Consider the following 20347-nt stretch of genomic DNA (forward strand, 5'->3'; position numbering starts at 1 on the left):
AGTCTGTGGAGAAGGACTCAGGTTAGAAGTAAGACTGTCAGTGTTTGACAGCTTCAAACAGCTGTGAAACACTGATATTTCATCTGTCAAAAAGTCTTGACAGATGAAATTTCAGTCTGTGACGTCACCTGTTGCCGGGTGGCCGCTGGGCGGGCTCAACAAGGTCAATCAAGTTAAAATCACGTGGATTGGCCACATCTCGATGGAGGCGGGACTACAACCCCGAAAGTTGTAGTCCCGCCTCCTTCCCGACTTCTGAATGAAAATCACCCCCATAATGTTCCTATAGGAAGTGGCATTCTATTGCTTGGCAATTATGAGTTGTAAGAAGCAAGGGCCCATCAGGAGCATGAGGAGGATGGTGAAGCAGCTGCTGGACATCAAGGATTAGGCAATGCTGCATGAGTGCCATGGGTACATCGCCAGGATTTGCTCTTCAAAGCCTGTAAAAGGCAGGCAGATTGTTATAGTTTCATCCTCACACAAACCCAAACATTTTATAGGAGCATAAGAATTGCTTGATGAAAAAAACCAAGATCCATCTAGTTCACCTTTGACCATCCTGTTCCTCACATGATCCAGTGATAATGGAGCTGTTGACTAACCATAGCAATCAATTGCTATCAATGAGTCTACAACAGACCCAGACATGATGTGGGGAAGTCTCCAGTCACCTGTTTCTCCCAAGCACTTACCGCGTCATGACTCAAATCACATTTATCTTTAGTATTATTTTCTTTTCTTATCATAATAAATAAACTTACTTCCTGTGTGCTTAATTTTATTTATATACAATGGGGTCTTTAGTATGAAATAAAGAACTGCATCTAATGTCATCACTAGTGTCAGCTGTGACTCAGTGGGTAGCACGCTCACCTCTGAGTCAGAAGGTTGTGGGTTCATAGTCCCACTCCAGGGACTTGAGCACATAAAGCTAGGCTGACACTCCAGTGCAGTGCTGAGGGAGTGCTGCACTGTCGGAGGTGCCGCCGTTCAGATGAGACGTTAAAGTGAGGCCCCGTCTGCTCTCTCAGGTGGATGTAAAAGATCCCATGGCACTATTTCGAAGAAGAGCAGGGGAGTTATCCCTGATGTCCTGGCCAATATTTATCTTTCAACCAAAATCACTAAAAACAGGTTATCTGGTCATTATCACATTGCTGTTTGTGGGAGCTTGCTGTGTACAAATTGACTACTGCGTTTCCCACATTACAACAGTGACTCCACTTCAAAAGTACTTAATTGGCTGGAAAGCGCTTTGAGATGTCCGGTGGTCGTGAAAGGCGCTATAGAAATGCAAGTCTTTCTTTTTCATGTGACGTGTTGCTCTGCTCACCCCCTATGCTATATGCATCAATGCACTATAGTTTCTTGTGCACTACTTTGAAATCGTGGCTATTTGAATCGAGGAGGAATAGAGACTTCACCAAAGGTTCCCTGTCGATTATATTGTCTGCTTACCTTTATGTGTAGTAGATCCTGACGCTTGCCAGGAGATGGTACCACCTCTGTAGGTCTGCACATTTGACGTTGCTTCTGTTACTTTCCCAGTGGCAGATGCAGCCAAGGAACTGGCAGAGGCTTGAGAGCCACCTTACCCTCACCTTTGCATCTTGCATGCACACCTTTACTCGAGGCCCCAAGAGCGGCAACAGATCTCTGTAAAGAAAGTTCACTGCGCTTCTACACAGCCTCTGAATCCCTCTCTTATGGTAGTTACCAGCTTTCTCCATGGGTGTCAAAAATTAACTTTTACATAAGTAGTTTGGTGGCTCTCCTGTAGAATTTCAGCCCCAGTATTCGCATACATATAGCGGTGGGGCTTTCCACTTGTGTGCTTGTCAGCCTGCAATGCCTCCCCCCCCCGACCTCCCATTGACTTTAATGGGCAGGAAGATCACAGGTTGGCAGAGCGGAGAGCCCAGGCCACCATTTCGCAACCCAGGAGCCATAGCCGCTTTTATGTTGGCACTGTTTTAGTTCAGATTCTGGGAGACCAGCATCTGAGAACCATTTACATTACCAAGTCTGTCTCCCTTATCCCGTAGAAGAACCGAAGACCCTTGAAAACCTGAATTCCAAATGAAAACATTGCCAAAAGTGGCTATTGTCATCTCCGCAATTGCCAATAATTCCTCCAGGTCATGAATAGGCTCTCAGCCTATAATTTCCATAATGGGCTCCTCAGCAGGGTAAGAGGGCCCTGTCTGTACAGTGCATTGAATGAATGCCGTGAATATTGACACCACTGTGTCAGCCAATGAGTTGGTGACGGGGCGGGACTTAGGCAGGACTTTTAGCAAACAGAGTCTATTATACAGAAAACAAAGTCTATTTACTCAACAAACAACAAACAGAATCTATTTAAACAGAATCTCCACACACAATAGCAAACAGAACTTATGACCGAAACTAAAGCGAAATCTCCCAATAAAAGCAGGATTATTTCTCCAGCAAATTGCAGTGAGTGGAGGATAGATACTTAATACAAATTACGTGCAGAAACTCAATCCCAGTCACTTACAGCAGCGCAGTCTCCAGGTGCGATTGACCCAATCATCTCCATTCTGGCCGGGACGTGTGGTGTCACTAAATGTAACTTTGAATGAATTCTATTGAGAAAAGAAGAGTATGCTTGAATGATAGGGAACTTGCCAGGGAATAGTCAGGGCTAATATCACAATGTGATTATAGGTAAAGGAGATTGGAACGTAAGATACCTTTTTGGATGAAGTTCAGAAAAGGGAAGGGAATAACTTCCTGTACTTAAATCTAAATTTATGGTGTTGTAGTTATTGGGAATCATTTATTCCATTGGCTAATTCTCCTGTTTCTGGTTTTTTTTCATTCTGCACTAATTATTTTTAAATGTCTCATTACCTCCCCTTTATACCGCACAGGCATCAAGTAACTCGATACAATAGTCTTAACTGTTTGCTTCTGCAAGTTTACTCAAGCAAGCATGTATGACGACTGGGATCTCCCGGGATAGGGAATCCATGCAATCTAAATAATTGCTAAGCATATCCATTCGATGGATGATAATTGGTACTCATAGATATAGCCTACCTTGGCACACTTCAAATTGGAGACCATCTTGTGAACACCCTTTACATGCAGTGGGTGGTAAGTACAGCATTGCCATACTACACCGATTGCACCCTCTGGTAATTTGTGGGGTGCCTTGCCAACCTGTAGTGGGCATTCACCATTCACTAATGTCTCATGCTGTCCACAATGTGTTGTAGGGCCTTCCTTATGCAGTGGGTGTTTCCCGGTTCTCGTTGTTCGCCCCATTAGTGAACAGATTCATTCATTGATCAGCTGTTTATCTCACCAGGTGTTATTCATGTCTGTTCAACTTGTTAACGGGTGATTCAGCAGCATTCTTGATTGGCTCCAACACGTGCCCCATAGTACTAATGCACCCTGGCTAGCATGATTCGTGCAATGCAATATTGGCCAGAACACAAGGGCACTGAAAAAAGGGAGCTAAATATAACTCTAGAAGGTCTTGCTGAGAACTTGTGCCTTAGTTCTCAGCAAGACCTTCATAGAATCATAGAATGATACAGCACAGAAGGAGGCCATTTAGACAATCGTGCCTGTGCCAGCTCTTTGGTAGAGCTATTCAATTAATTCCACACCCCTGCTATTTCCTCATAGCCCTGTAAATGTTTTCCCTTCAATTATTTATCCAATTCTCTTTTGAATGTTATTATTGAATCTGCTTCCAGCACCCTTCAGATCACAACAACTTGCTGTGTAAATAATGTTTCCTCATGTCGCCTCTGGTTCTTTTGCCAATCACCTTAAATCTGTGCCCTCTGGTTACCGACCCTTCTGCCACTGGAAACAGTTTCTCCTCATTTACTCAACAAAACCATTCATAGTTTTGAACACCTCGATCAAATCTCCTCTTAACTTTATCTGCTCTAAGGAGAACAAACCCAGCTTTTCCTGCGTCTCCACAGAACTGAAATCCCTCATCCCTGGTACCATTCTAGTAAATCTCTTCTGCACCATCTCCAAGGCGTTGACATCCTCCCTAAAGTTACAGGCATTCCATTCTCTTCCATTCAACGCAGGTAAGTGTGAGGTATTACATTTTGGTAAGAAAAATAAGAATCTAAATGGGGTAGAGGAGCAAAGGGATCTCTGGGTACAAATACACAAATCACTAAAAGTTGCGACACAGGTTAACAAGGCCATAAAACAAGCAAACTAAGCACTAGGGGTTATTTCTAGAAGAATAGAATTGAAAAATAGTGAAGTTATGCTAAACTTGTATCAAACTTGTATCAAACCTTGGTTAGACCACACTTGGAGTACTGCGTACAATTCTGGTCGCCATATTATAAAATGGATATAGAGGCACTGGAGAGGGTGCAGAGAAGATTTACAAGGATGATACCAGAAATGCAAGGGTATACATATCAGGAAAGGATGAACAGGCTGGGTCTCTTTTCTCTTGAAAAGAGAAGGCTGAGGAGTGACCTAATAGAGGTCTTTAAAATTATGAAAGGTTTTGATAGAGTAGATACAGAGAGAATGTTTCCACTTGTGGGAAAGAGCAAAGCTAGAGGCCATCAATATAAGATAGTCACCAAGAAATCAAATAGGGAATTCAGAAGAAACTTCTTTACCCAGAGAGTGGTGAGAATGAGGAACTCGCTACCACAGGGAGTGGTTGAGGCAAATAGTATGGATGCATTTAAGGGGCAGTTAGATAAGCATATGAGGGAGAAGGGAATAGAGGGTTAGCTGATAGAGTTAGATGAGGAAAGACAGGAAGAGGCTTGAGTGGAGCATAAACGCCGGCATGGACTGGCTGGGCCGAATGGCCTTTCTCTGTGCCGTAAATCCTATGTAATTCCTATCATTCCCCTCCGGTAGGACCCCATCATCATTCTGTCACATCCAAGGGGCATAAATTTGTGTGTATCTGGCCCATAACTGGCTAAGCCATCAAGCACCAGATCTGGTAGGATTACGTCATGATCTATAGATCTCATCGTTCTCTGTCAAAGCCGTCCACTACTCCAGGATCATCCTTGAGAGCAGAGATAGTTCACAGCTTCTTTTATCTACTATAAATCTCCCCCAACCCTCCAATCTTTGCCCTGGACCTCCAGTCCTCTCTATTTCCTCTTGCTTCTCCCCCCTCCCCCACGCCCTTTCCAAGCTCATCTGATCCATGAGACCCAACTCCTGCTCCCTCGAACAATTCCCGCTAAGCTCCTGGCCATCCAACTTCCCCTCCTGCCCGCATGCTAGCTAATATTGTAAATTACATAGAATTACATAGAATTTTACAGCACGGATAAAGGCCATTCAGCCCAAAAGGACTAGAATCATAGAATGGTTACAGCCCAGAAGAAGGCCATTCAGCCCGTCGAGCCTGTGCCAGCTCTCTGCAAGAACACCTAAGCTTGTCCCACTCCCCTACCCTTTCCCCATAGCCCTGCAAATGTTTTTCTTTCAGGTACTTATCCAACTCCCTTTTGAAAGACATGATTGAGTCTGCCTCCACCATCCTTTCAGGCAATGCATTCCAGATCCTAACCACGCGCTGAGTAAAAAAGTTTTTTCTTATGCCGCCTTTGGTTCTTCTGCCAATCTCCTTAAATCTGTGTCCTCTGTTCTCGACTCTTCTGCAAATGGGAACAGTTTCTCTCTATCTACTCGGTCAAGGCCCCTCATGATTTTGAACACTTCTATCAAATCTCCTCTCAATCTTCTCTGTGTGAAGGAATAAGCCATATAACTTATTCAGAAAAATACACTGTCTCATGAAAAAACACTGCAGATGGAGAAGGAATCAACTGAGCTTCTGGCAAGGCCTTTGCGAAAACAAGAATCTGTCCTCACGCTGGATCAATGGAACAGTGTGTCAAGCTTCAGCGAGTTGCAAATGACGTCTCCTTGACTCGTATGAATAACTCACCTCTATGGAACGTACATCTGCCAATTGGACATTCTAAGTACATGTTGTTTCACTAATGGCATGAAAATGTACCTATCATTCTTTTAATTTGTGTTCAATTTAAAATAAGGCAAAACATTGTCCTGGGATGATTAAAAGGAATTTTCATGTAGCACACGATTGGGCTCTTGCGAATCTCGTGAAATTAATGTACTATTGCAACCTGATAAGTAACATTCACCAAACTCTGCCCTGATGGTCAAGAGGGGTGTGTGAAGGAATAAGCCATATCACCTATTCAGAAAAATACACTGTCTCGTGAAAGAATTTTGGCCTTATTAAAACATGACAAACTGGGTTTGGAAATCTAGAAACCTAACGATGAAAAATCTGTGAAAGCATTCTGGCTATAGAGATAAGATAGTAGTTGACACTGAATCAATAACCTTATTGAAACAGAAGGTTAAAGGCTCCGGCAGGCTGAACCTTTTGGAATGAAACAATGGTTCACCCTGGATAAGGTGTTCTAACTTACACTTCGTAAAGAAGCACGTAAAAGTAAGAAACATCTGCCTTTGTAAAAATGACATCAAGTAAAACACACCTGCCATTACACCATTTTTTATGGTAAACTTAGAACACCTAGAGCGGAGACATAATTCTGTAATGCTACCAGCTGATCTGGCAGTAAGAATTGCAGAGGTCAGCAGAAAAATGACTAGAGATAATTAGCTTACATCAGCAGAAAACCTTAAAGGAAATACCACTGGAAAAGGGTATAAATATTGAACTCTCAAATGAGATAACAGACTAGCTTTAAAGGGGCAAAGCGATTCTCGGCTTCAGAGGCGGCTCTGTAAGTCTCCAACTCTTTGTACCTTGGGGATCAAAGGTATTTGATTTTGGTGGATATCCTGAATAGAACTTTAAGAACTGTAAAACTGTAGCAAAGTTAAGATTTGAGAGGAAGGTTCTCTGATAATAAGATTGTAAGCTTTCTCTTTTTGGAACTGTTAATGTTGCGATTGACTCACCAACTGTAAATTACATGTCGGTTCTTTAATAAATCTATATATTTTTAGAATTGTCTCACATAAGACTTCTGTATCAAAAACTCGCAAACTCAATCTCTGTAAACTCTTTGGTGAGGAGTTGCAGAATTCTGGGGGAGTTTTCCAGACCCTCATAATATCCGGAACGTTACAGTCTAGCTAAACTTATTAAAAGTGCTACCTGGAGGACGGTAACATTTTCAGGTTGTTCCTTTCCTTTAGGGAGAGATAGTCCGGACCTTTAGACCCAATTAAACATCTTTAGGATTCGGCTACCTCAAACTTTAGTTGAAAGTGAACGTCTGAGGAATACATCTGATCGGGGTAGCCCTAAAGGGGCAAAGATTAGTAATTATCCCTTCATCTGCTCTAATGAGAACAACACCAGCTTCTCCAGTCTATCCACGTAACTGAAGTCTCTCATTCCTGGAATCATTCTCGTAAATCTTTCCAGCATCCTCTCGAAGGCCTTCTCATCCTTCCTAAGTGTGGTGCCCAGAATTGGGCACAATACTCCAGTTGAGGCCGAACCAGTGTTTTTATAGGTTCATCATAATTTCCCGCTTTTGTACTCTATGGGTTCCCCGAATTTGGTGTTTCCCACACGAATCTAAATGGATGTGTGAGATTGATGCAATTTTAACTCAATTGGCCAATTAATTTCCAACGTGTGGGAACCCTTGGCAAATGAGTATTTCCAGTCAGAAAGTCGCATAATATGACGTCATTATTGCCGCTGCATTTAGGGTCTGCAACAAGCCTTGCTTCTTCTGCAGGCTGCCAACCTTTTGGCATTTGCTGATACACTGAGCTGGAAGCAGAATGGCAAGAGCGAGGCCTGCACCCCGTTTTGATGACGCTACCCTGCAGGCTTTAGTGGAGGGAGCAAGAGCTCACAAGGAGGTGCTCTTCCCTTCATGCAATGTGCCTGTAACCGTGACCTCACATCTCTGACTCTTTCCTTTACTCCCCCACAGGACCATCGAGAACCCCCGTCCCCACTGTCCAGGAGGAAGAGCCTGAGCTTCCAGACTCCTCAGAGGAAGCTGCAACCTCTGAGGGCGCAGCGTCAGCAGAATTCAGCGCACCCAGCACCAGCGCAGACACTCACACCTCGGTGGGACCTTCGGGACATAGAGTAGTGTTGTCACCTGGTGTATCACAGCTCACAAGTGAGCATCAGCAGATTGTAGAGACAGGGACAGCAGTGGAGAATGCTAGTCAGAGGGCGCAGGACTCTGCCAGCTCAGCTCAGCTGCATGTCGACCCTCTGCCTCTGGGTCCATCCATAAGATCAGCGGAGCTGGAAACTCAAGGAACAGATGCAGGAGTCTCTGGCAGGTTTTGTCTCCAGGGTCGATGTGAGTGTGGAGCAAATGGAGGAGTCCATAGCGAACATGAGCAGAGCCTTTGTGGAGTCATTGGCGCATGAACGCATCACCATGGAAAGGATGGCAACCTCCATGGAGGAGATAAGTCGTCAGGGTATGGAAAACATGGTGAGTGTTCATAATAGAATGACATCTCTTGAGGAGCGATGGGCATCCATTGAGCAGAGAAACCAGACCTTCATGGAAGTCCTTCTGAGTAGGACTGCCAGTGCAGATACGGGTTCCCATGGCCCCCTGATGTGCAGCAAGGTGCTCTCAAGCCACTTCCAAGCGCTGGCCCCTTCTGGCCTGTGCAGCTTCAGGTGGGTGAGCAGCAGCTTGGCGCTCCTGTTGCTGCTGCTGTTGTTCCTTGTTCTGCTGGTGCCGCGGCTGGTGTTCGAGCTCATCTAATGCCCAGAAGGGAAGGAAATAAATGGCTCCCATGCTTCTGGTATATGCCTCCATTGAGGAAGCGCTGAGTGAAGGTGGCGAGCGGGGTTTCCCAGGAGGTCACACTGGCGATGTGTGAGAGGCTCCAACCTTCCACAGGTGTGGTTAAGCCTGGTAAAAGTTGCCTCAGGCCTGAAGCAACAAAGCCCTGCCACCTGCAAATGATGACTGATCAAATCTCCTCTTTGCTGGTTGACCTGCAGCTGATAGTCAGCAAGCCAATAGTGCTCACGCCAGGTTTCACAGGCGTGATCCCCACCAGGCGTGTTTTACGTGGGAAAAGGGTTAAAAATGCAAGGGCCTGTTAAAATGGGATTATAAAGGCCAATTATTGCTGATTAAGGGCCTTAAAGACCAGTCCCACCTGTTGGAGGCGGGACTGATTTGGGACCATCAGACATACCTGGGTTAAAATGGCTCGGGGTCAGGAACCAGGTGGAGGGGTCCCGCCCTTCAGTTTTTGCAATTTTAACCCCCCACACGCCTCAAAGCCCGCCTCACAGCTGAGTTCCAATCGACCCCTATGCCTCTATTTATGAAGCCCAGGATCCCATATGCTTTTTTAACTGCTTTCTCAACTTGCCCTGCCACCTTCAATGATTGTGCACGTATACCCCCAGGTCTCTCTGTTCATGCACCCCCTTTAGAATTGTACCCTTTAGTTTATATTGTCTCTCCTCATTCTTTCTACCAAATGCATCACTTCACACTTTTCTGCATTAAATTTCATCTGCCATGTGTCCGCCCATTCCACCAGCCTGTCTATGTCTTCTTGAAGTTTATCACTCTCCTCCTCACTGTTCACTATGTGGCTGTTTGTGGTATTGTCAACAAATAAGGGAATCTTTGCCATTAGGTGTATCACACAGCTTGTCAGAAATGGTATTAATGAATTAACTTTGACGAACAAAGGTATAAATGATTGTGTTTCTAACACAAAAATCTGAGAAAAAGGGAGGAAAAGAAAGAGAAGCCAAATGGATAGAAAGCCCTAAACAGAGAGGGAGATTACAAGCGACCAGAGGCATTTTGGCCTTGAATATCTACAGAGTTCTCCTAATCTCCTGCCGTAACATTGGCAGGAGATCAGCGGACCCCAGGAGACATGGGGCTGGATTTTCATTGAGGAGGTGGGTAGGAGGCGGGACTACAACTTTTGGGGCTGTAGTCCCGCCCCCATCGAGTTGTAGTCAACCCACGCGATTTTGACATGATTGACCTAGTTGAGCCCGCCCAGCAGGCTCAGCAGGCGTATTAAGGGCCACCCGGCAACAGGTGACGTCACAGATTGATATTTCATGTCAAGACCTTTTGACAGATGAAATATCAGCATTTCACAGCTGTTTGAAGCTGTCAAACACTGACAATCTGTACTCCAAGTTAATTCCTTCCTCTCAGGATGATTTAGAGATCTCTCCGGAACAGAAAGCTGAATGGTGCAATTTTTGACAGATCGTGGCCATTCTGCTTTCTGTGACGGTGAGATTAGGGACTCCCGAGACCTGAAGGAAGGAAGGCTGTAAAGGTAAGGAAAACTTCTTTCAACACTTTACACACACCAAACACACTTACCTCTTCACTCATGCACCCATCACTCACCTGAACACCAGACATCTCGACCCCTCCAAGCCCTTCAGCCCGACGGCCCACCTCGCTAACCTGGCGTGGTTTGGAGCCGTCGGGAATCCCATACTTCAAGAATGAAATTAGGCTAAAAACTGCCTGTTAACTAACTGTTAACAGGCAGTTAATTGGCACGAATCCCCTTCCCGCCTCGGGGAGGTTGGTCCCAGTGCGGGTCGGGTACCCGCCTCCTTTGAAACTGGCATGGAGGCGGGTTGGGGGCGGGATGGGTTCGTGCCCCCTGATTGCGGGATTTTAACCCCCCACACGCCTCCAATCCCACCTCCACGGCCCAATAAAAATCCTGCCCATTGTGTTTTTAGCCATTTATGCCATTTCTCTGGGGGTTCTGCCAATATTCAGAAGATAAATCCTTGCAGAAATCCCAGGCGTTTAAATTTAAGAACTTTACTAGCCAGACATAGGCAAATAATTCCGTGTATCAATTTTATGTAAGAGTTAAATTCCTAAGGTTAGTACTAACAGGAGAGAACAGACGATGGAAGCAGGCCGAACATATGATGACAGAGATTCACCATGCTCTTGTCATGGAGGCAGATCCAGGCCTCTCAGAGGGAGTGAGACCACCAATCCTACTACACGAACCTGGAAGAAAGAGGTTGTCTACCATTCAGGAATCTTTGTTAAAGCCGCAAGCTTATCAAAAAAACCAGAACAAATGGACTTTTATATCCAGTTGACTTGCTATTTGTTTTTTTATTCATTTATGGGATCAAGGCGTCGCTGGCAAGGCCAGCATTTATTGCCCATCCCTAATTGCCCTTGAGAAGGTGGTGGTGAGCCGCCTTCTTGAGCCGCTGCTCTCCATGTGGGGAGGGTACTACCACAGTGCTGTTAGGGAGGGAGTTCCAGGATTTTGACCCAGCAACGATGAAGGATTGGCGATATACTTCTAAGTCAAGATGGTGTGTGACTTGGAGGGGAACTTGGAGGTGGTGGTGTTCCCATGCGCCTGCTGCCCTTGTCCTTCTAGGTGGAAGAGGTCGCGGGTTTGGGAGGTGCTGCCGAAGAAGCCTTGGTGAGTTGCTGCAGTGCATCTTATAGATGGTACACACTGCAGCCACGGTACGCCGGTGGTGGAGGGAGTGAATGTTTAAGGTGGTGGATGGGGTGCCAATCAAGCAGGCTGCTTTGTCCTGGATAGTGTCGAGCTTCCTGAGTGTTGTTGGAGCTGCACTCATCCAGGCAAGTGGGCAGTATTCCATCACACTCCTTACTTGTGCCTTGTAGATGGTGGAAAGGCTTTGGGGAGTCAGGAGGTGAGACACTCGCCGCAGAATACCTAGCCTCTGACCTGCTCTTGTTGCCACAGTATTTATGTGGCTGGTCCGGTTAAGTTTCTGGTTAATGGTGACCTCCAGGATGTTGATAGTGGGGGATTCGGTGATGGTAATGCCATTGAATGTTAAGGGGAGGTGTTTAGACTCTTGCTTGTTGGAGATAGTCATTGCATGGCACTTCTGTGGCGCGAATGTTACCTGCCACTTATCAGCCCAAGCCTGAACGTTGTCCAGGTCTTGTTGCATGCGGGCATGGACTGCTTCATTATCTGTGGAGTTGTGAATGGCACTGAACACTGTGCAGTCATCAGCGAACATCCCCATTTCTGACCTTTTGTTGGAGGGAAGGTCATTGATGAAGCAGCTGAAGATAGTTGGGCCTAGGACACTGCCCTGAGGAACTTCTGCAGTGATATTAATTTGTCAGCTGTACATTGAGTCTAGTTATAACCTTGCTGACTTTATGTAAATCTTGGACATTGAGCATAATATCAACTTGTAATAAGATGATGCTGAGTTTCTATGACAGTTCAGTTGACTTTGTAACCTTGGATATTTATTTTGTCACCTACCCAATACCTTAAGATGCTGTTAATTGTATAATCATAAGGGCGCTAATGGTGACTGCCTCTTTGATACTTTGGCAAGAGGGGTCGAATCATTCACGCAGTAGCTTATATGTATCCTAATAGAATCATAGAATCATAGAATAGTACAGCACAGAAGGAGGCCATTCGTCCCATCAAGTCTGTGCCGGCTCTTTCGAAGAACAGTCCAGTTAGTCCCACTCGCCGGCTCTTTCCCCATATCCCTGCAATTTTTTATCCTTCAAGCATTTATCCAATTCCCTTTTGAAAGCCACTATTGAATCTGTTTCCACCACCCTTTCAGGCAGTGTATTCCAAATCCTAACCACTCGTTGCGTAAAAAGTTTTTCCTCATGTCTCCTCTGGTTCTTTAATAGGGTTGGTAGTGTAAATGTTAATATAATTTGGACTGGTTGATGTAAGATATTTAGTAGACATGGATGGTAAATTTTCAAATGGTTCTTTGCTGAGGAGTTAAGGTGAAAGGGTTAAGGATACGTTTGGTGCCCCTCGATTACTTTCCATTGTTTTACTGGTTTACTGATGCCAGTGCTCTTAGAGCACTGTCCCCTCAATGGTCCCCCATGGATCCATCCTTGGAGCTCTCCTCTTTCTCATCTACAAGCAACCCCTTGGCAACATCATCCACAGGCGTGGAGTCAGCTTCCACATGTACGTTGATGACATCCAGCTCTCGTGACCCCTCCAATGCCTCTGTGCTCTCAGACTGCTTGTTTGACATCCAGTGTTGGATGAGCCGCATTTTCCTCTTGCCCTTTATACTCCCAATCACAATAGCCACCTACCTCCACCTCTGTTACTTTGCTCCCTCTGGCCCTACCTCAGCCCATTTACTACTGATACCCTCAACCGTACCCTTGCCACCTCCGGATTCAACTATTCCAATACTCTCCTGGCCAGTCTCCTGTGGTGTCCACGTATCAATAACACACGGACTGCAGGAGAACGGTAATAACAGGTGTTTACTGAACAGAGGGTATGCTGGAACTGAAAGTACAGAAGCCTGCTACGGCTTTATAGACAGGTGTGGTCACTGCCGGTACTACAGTATAAAAGCAGTTCTCTCTTAAAGGTACATACACAACAATTCCTCCCCTTTTGGATAAACAGTACATAACATTCATTTAACAATTAAATAATAACTAATTACAATTACAATTTTCTCTGTACTATATACATCAACTGAAGTAATCATTTATAAATTCAGTCTTTGAGGAGGCTTCCTGATCCTGTCTGGATAGCGCCTTTCTCGAGTATCCTGTTCTTGCGGCGGAGTCGATTCGGGCTCATTGTCATTGGTTGGTTCATCAGCTTCCAATACCACTGATCCTGAGGTAGATGCAATCTGTACTTCGGGTTCATCACCAGGTGCGCATGCTTGTGGTGCGGGTTTGACTTGTTCCTGTGACTCTAGAATCTGGTCAGCATGGCGTCTCACGATGCTCTCTCCAACGTCCACTGTGTACATTAGTGGTCCCTGCTGTGTGCATATCGTTCCTGGCTGCCATTTTTCTGTTCGGTAGTCGCGGGCCAAGACTGGTTGCTCTATCTTGAAGCTCCTGGTTGGCTTCTCATTGATGTGCTGGAATTGCTTATCCTCAACATCTCGTCTTATGTTTGGTTTGAGCAAATCCAGGCGACATCTTAACCTTCGGTTAAAGAACATTATGGCTGGAGCTTGGTTGGTGACTGCATGTGTCGCATTCTGGTAAGCAAACAAGAAATTATCCACCTTGTGTTGTAGTGGTATGTTGTCGTTATACATCGCCTTTATTGCTTTTTTAAAGGTCTGAACAAACCTCTCAGCCAATCCATTTGTGGCTGGATGATATGGGGCAGATGTGTAATGTTTTACCCTATTATTCCTCAAAAACCTCCGGAAATTCTCGGACACAAACTGTGGTCCATTGTCGGAGCAAATCTGTTCTGGCAAGCCATTCCTGGCGAAGATGGTCCTTAGGACTGCAATAGTTTTCTCCGTGGTGGTGGAGGACATTTTGATGACCTCTGGCCATTTTGAATGTGCATCCACGGCGATTAAAAACATTGAGTCCATAAATGGACCAGCAAAATCAATGTGTACCCATTGCCATGGAGATGAGGGCCACTTCCATGGGTGTAGCGGGGCCTGTGGTGGAGCGTTTTGGACTTTCTGGCATCCTGTGCATCTCTTGGTCATATCCTCAATTTCTTTATCGATTCCCGGCCACCACACAAACGCCCTGGCTAGGCTCTTCATTTTTACCCCTCCCAGATGACCCTCATGAAGCTCATTGAGCACTCTATCTCTCAACTTGGGTGGAATTACCACTCGGGATCCACACATCAAGGTCCCCCGGCACAATGACAGCTGTTCTCTCCTTGGCGAGAATGCTGGCAACAGTGAGTCGCCATGTGCTGGCCATCCCTTCACCGTCAAATCATAGACCTGAGAGAGTGTCGGGTCATTTCGGGTTCCCTTCTCTATACTTGAGTTTGTAACAGGTAGACATTCGACTATGGTCGAATGGAATATCTCAACAGGGTCCACTGCAGGTGCTTCCTCCACCGTAGGCAACGGCAGGCGCGACAGCCCACCAGTGTTTCCATGCTGTTTCGTACCCTTGTACTCTATGTTGTATTGATGTGCCCCTAGAAAAAGGGACCATCTTTGCAGCCGTTGCGCCGTCATCACTGGAACGCCCTTCTTTGGGTTAAAAATGGAGACAAGAGGCTGGTGATCAGTCAGTAGGGTGAATTTCTGCCCGTGCAGATAGTGATTGAACTTCTTCACCACCCACACCAGGCTGAGGGCCTCCCTGTCAATCTGGGCGTAGTTACGCTCGGCTGAGGTTAACGAGCGCAACGCAAAGGCTATTGGCCTCTCTGAACTGTCAAGGAATTTGTGTGACAGCACCGCTCCAATGCCGTAGGGAGATGCATCACATGCCAACCGAATCGGTAGTGTTGGATTGTAGTGGGCCAATACTTCTTTTGAAGTGATTAGGCATTTACATTTCTGAAAGGCATGCTTACACTCATCACTCCATTTCCATGCTACTCCAGTTTGCAGCAGGGCATTCAGTGGGTGCAGAATTGTAGATAAATTTGGCAAGAACTTATGGTAGTAGTTCACCAACCCGAGGAACGACCTCAGTTGCGACACATTTTCTGGTGCTGGAGCCTTGACTACTGCCTCAATCTTGTCTGGGGACTTATGTAACCCCTCTTCATCAATCATGTGGCCACAATACGAGATTTGTTTCCTGAAAAACTCGCATTTGGGACGGTTGGCTCGTAGCCCATATTCTTGTAATCTAGTGAGCACCTGCTCCAGGTTGACAAGGTGTTCACTGTCATTTTCGCCCGTAACCAGGATGTCATCCAAATAACACTGGGTCCCCGGGAACCCTTGCAGGACTTGTTCCATCGCCCTCTGCCAAATAGCCGGAGCTGATGCTACCCCGAATACCAGTCGGTTGTACTGGTAAAGACCTTTGTGAGTGTTTATCGTGAGGTATTTTCTAGATGCTTCTTCTACCTCCATTTGTAGATACGCTTGGGCCAGATCAATCTTCGTAAAGCGTTTCCCTCCAGATAGTGAGGTGAAAATATCTTCTATCCACGGAAGTGGATATTGTACTGTGTGCAGGACTGGGTTCACAGTTACCTTAAAGTCCCCACAGATGCGAACCTTCTTCAGCTCCCCAGGCGTGCTGCTCAATGATTTTTTCATTACAGGAACGATGGGTGTGGCCCACTCACTCCAGTCCACCTTGGACAGCACACCTGAACGCTCCAGACTCTCCAGCTCTGCTTCGACAGCTGGGCGGATTGCGTACGGTACCGGTCTGGCCTTAAAAAATTTTGGGTTTGCGTTATCTTCAATTTTTATCATTGCCGTTACTCCTTTTAGGGTCCCAAGTCCTTGCTGGAACACCTCTTTCGTGTCAGTTAGAATTTTTGACAGTTGTCCATGTGTGACGTCGTCATCCTTTTTGTCAGCCACAGTTAGCGCCTGAATGGAATGCCAATCCAATTGTATTTTTCGGATCCATTCACGTCCCAATAATGGTGGTCCTCCATCTTGTAGTATATATAGATACAGTTTCTGTGTTTCCTTGCTGTTGTATTTAACGGGCACCCTTATTTTTCCTCTGGGGTAGACATTTTGCCCCGTGTATGTCTTCAATACAATGGACGTGTCCTTCAAGGGTATGTGTGAGAATAGCCGGTCATAGTCTCGTCGATTCATGACTGTTAGGGCTGATCCTGTGTCCAATTCCATCTTTACTTGGGACCCTGCTATCATGAGGGTGACCCAAATGGTTCGGTGATCCTCCTTTGCGATCACATTGTGTAACTTTAGACAACTTAGTCTCCTGCTCCTGGAGTTATTATCACTCTCCTGATCTTCTGAACTACTATCTGTCATTTTTTTTACTTTCTTGTACTTTTCCTTAGTAGTTCTTTTAGTGTTGGTTTTCTTTCCTGACCTGCAGACTTGTGCTATGTGTCCCACTTTTCGACATTGCCTGCATACTTTGTCCTTAAACCAGCAGTCCTTCTGGTCATGGGTTGTTCTGCCGCAGTGATAGCACTTTTCTGCTCCATATGCCATTTCGTTGGTGCTATATTCTTGCGGTTTCTGTTGTATTTCTGCAGCTCCCCTTGCTGCTGCTTTGTAGGATACTGCCACGCTGAAAGCCTGTTCTAGCGTAAGGTCCTTTTCTGAAAGTAGTCGTTTTCTGGGTTCCTTCACTCTGGAGCCCGCAGACAAACTTATCCCTTAAGGTATCTGCCAGTCCTGCTCCGAACTGGCAGTGCTTCGATAACTTGCGTAGTTCCGTAAGATAGTCAGCATTACTCTCATCTTTGTGCTGGTTTCTTTTATGGAACTTGAATCTTTCTGCTATCAGCAGCGGTGTAGGGTTTAGATGTTCCTGTAAGATATTGACAATCTCTTCAAAGCTTTTCTCCATTGGTTTAGCTGGGGTAATTAAATTCCGCAATAGGCCGTACGTTCTCGCGCCCATCAAATTTAATAATACCGACACCTTCTTTTCATCGGCCACCCCATTTGCCTTGCAGTACACTTCAATTCTTTCCACATACGTGGTCCAGTCTTCGATTTCGTTGTCGAAAGCAGTGATACTGCCACTCTTTGGCATCTTGGGTGGTTTAAAATGGCACCTCCCGCGCTTTTCCTTCTTCCCCAATGGATTAAAATGGCGCCTCCTGCGCTTTTCCTTCTTCCCCTTGCTGCCAATGCTGCTCCTAGCGTTCTAAATAGTAATGGCGGTGCCCCGCGGCTTCGGCGCGTCTCTCTTTTGTTAGTTAAATTCCTTAGTTTTGTTCTTCTTCGACGCTGTCCACTGCGTGTCTCTTTTCCTTCCCCTCTTTTATTTTCTCTAACGCTGCCCAGCTCTTGAGCACCGACCGCGCCCTGTGCGCTCCACCCTCTCTCTCTCTTTTCCTTCCCGACGACGCTGCACGGCCCCCTTGATCAGCCGCTTGATTGAGCTCAAGCCCGCCGCAGTCCGGAAGGGTCAGCGCACTACCTGCTACCAGCACGATTTGCTGGAACACCTTGACTGGGGAGCCAAGCCCAGCTCTCCACAGCTTCCCCTGCGATTCACTGTACTCCGATGGATCACTGGCCGGTTGCCCACGGTCGACGCCCGTTGCTCTGGCTTCGACCTCCAAGAAGCATCTTTTCAGGGATGGATCCCCGTGAGGTGATGCAGTACTGCAGGTGAGTTCAAACCTGCTCGTTGCCACTGTAGTGTCCGCGTATCAATAACACACGGACTGCAGGAGAACGGTAATAACAGGTGTTTACTGAACAGTGGGTATGCTGGAACTGAAAGTACAGAAGCCTGCTACGGCTTTATATACAGGTGTGGTCACTGCCGGTACTACAGTATAAAAGCAGTTCTCTCTTAAAGGTACATACACAACATCTCCCATCAACCACCTTTTGTAAACTTCAGCTTATCCAAAACTCTGCTGCTTATATCATATCCCTCCTCAAGTTCTACAAAGTAGTCCACCACCCATGTCCTCATTGACCTATATTGGCTCCTGATACACCAATGCCTCAAATTTAAATCCTTGTATTTAAATTCCTCCATTGCCTCAGCTCTCCCTATCTTTGTAACCTCTCCCGGTTCTACAAATCCCCCAACTCTTCATTCCTCTGACTCTGGCCTCTTGTATATTCCACCCTTCCATTCACCCCATTATTGGTGGCTGCGCCTTCATCTGCCGAGGTATCACACTTTGGACTTCCCTCCCTAAAACCTGCTGCCACTACACCTCCTTCTCCACCTTATACCCAACTCTTTGACCAAGCTTTTGGCCACCCCTGCTAACGTCGCCTTCTTGGGTTCAGGGTTCATTTTTTTCTCCCGTGAAGCGCCTTGGGTTGTTTTTCTACATTAAGTGGGTGCTATTTAAATGCAAGTTGTTGTTGTTGCTGCTTTTTCTCCACCCCTTGCTCCTCCCTCAATTACCTACTGCATTTATCACTCATTTTTCAGAATGTTTCATAGGATTACGTAGGATATATGGCACAGACACAGGCCATTCGGCCCAACCAGTTTATGCTCCACTCAAGCCTCCTCCCGTCTTTCCTCATCTAACTCTATCAGCATAACCCTCTATTCCCTTCTCCCTCATATGCTTATCTAGCCTCCCCTTAAATGCATCTATACTATTCGCTTCAACCACTCCCTGTGGTAGCGAGTTCCACATTCTCACCAGCCTCTGGGTAAAGAAGTTTCTTCTGAATTCCCTATTGGATTTCTTGGTGGCAATCTTATATTGTTCTGGCAGTTGCAGCTCTTCCAGTCCTCTGGGTGCTTATTTTCTAAATTTATACATGGACCATTAAATACTGGCTGGGAAATTATGTGGACATTGAATGGGGATATGCTGATATGCATACTGGAATTCCCAATATGCGCTCCTGTCGTGTGAAGATTTGCACTCGGAGCATTAATTTTACCCTAATATCGCAAGAATAAACGGCTCATTTTCTGAATGGCAGGCAGTAACAAGTGGGGTACCACAGGGATCTGTCCTGGGCCCCCAGCTGTTCACAATTTACATTAATGACCTGGATCAGGGAGTCGGATGCAGCATTTCCAAATTTGCAGACGACACTAAACTAGGAGGGGGGGTGGGCTCAGAGGAAGAGACCAGGAAGCTCCAGAGCGATTTGGACAGACTGGGCGATTGGGCGGATAAATGGCAGATGCACTATAATGTGGACAAGTGCGAAGTTATCCACCTTGGGTGCAGGAACGGGAGGGCAAATTATTATTTAAATGGCAATAGATTGGGAGAGGGGGAAGTACAGAGAGACCTGGGTGTTCTTGTACACCAGTCACTGAAGGCGAGCATGCAGGTGCAACAGGCGGTCAAGAAGGCAAACGGTATGCTGGCCTTCATAGCAAAAGGGTTAGAATACAGGAACAGGGATACCTTGCTGCAGCTGTACAGGGCACTGGTGAGACCACACCTCGAGTACTGTGTACAGTTTTGGTCGCCTCATCTGAGGAAGGATGTTCTTGCCATGGAGGGGGTGCAGCGGCGATTCACCAGGCTGATACCAGGAATGGCGGGAATGACCTATGAGGAGAGACTATGTAGTTTAGGGATGTACACACTGGAGTTTAGAAGATTGAGAGGGGACCTCATAGAAGTGTATAAAATTCTGACAGGTCTAGACAGACTGGATGCAGAAGGAATGTTTCCCTTGGCGGGTGAGAACAGAACTAGAGGACATAATTTAAGGATAAGGGCTAAACCATTTAGGACAGAGATGAGGGGGAATTTCTTCACTCAGAGAGTGGTGAACCTGTGGAACTCATTGCCACAGAGGGCAGTGTACGCCAGCTCATTAAATATATTTAAGAGGGAATTAGATATATTTCTACGGGCAAAAGGGGTTAAGGGTTACGGAGAGAAGGCGGGGACGGGATACTGAATTAAAGGATCAGCCATGATCTCATCGAATGGCGGAGCAGGCACG

This window comes from Somniosus microcephalus, chromosome 9 (genome assembly GCF_052327205.1).
Source record: "Somniosus microcephalus isolate GS21.2 chromosome 9, FLI_Smic_1.0, whole genome shotgun sequence".
In the NCBI taxonomy this organism is placed as follows: domain Eukaryota; kingdom Metazoa; phylum Chordata; class Chondrichthyes; order Squaliformes; family Somniosidae; genus Somniosus; species Somniosus microcephalus.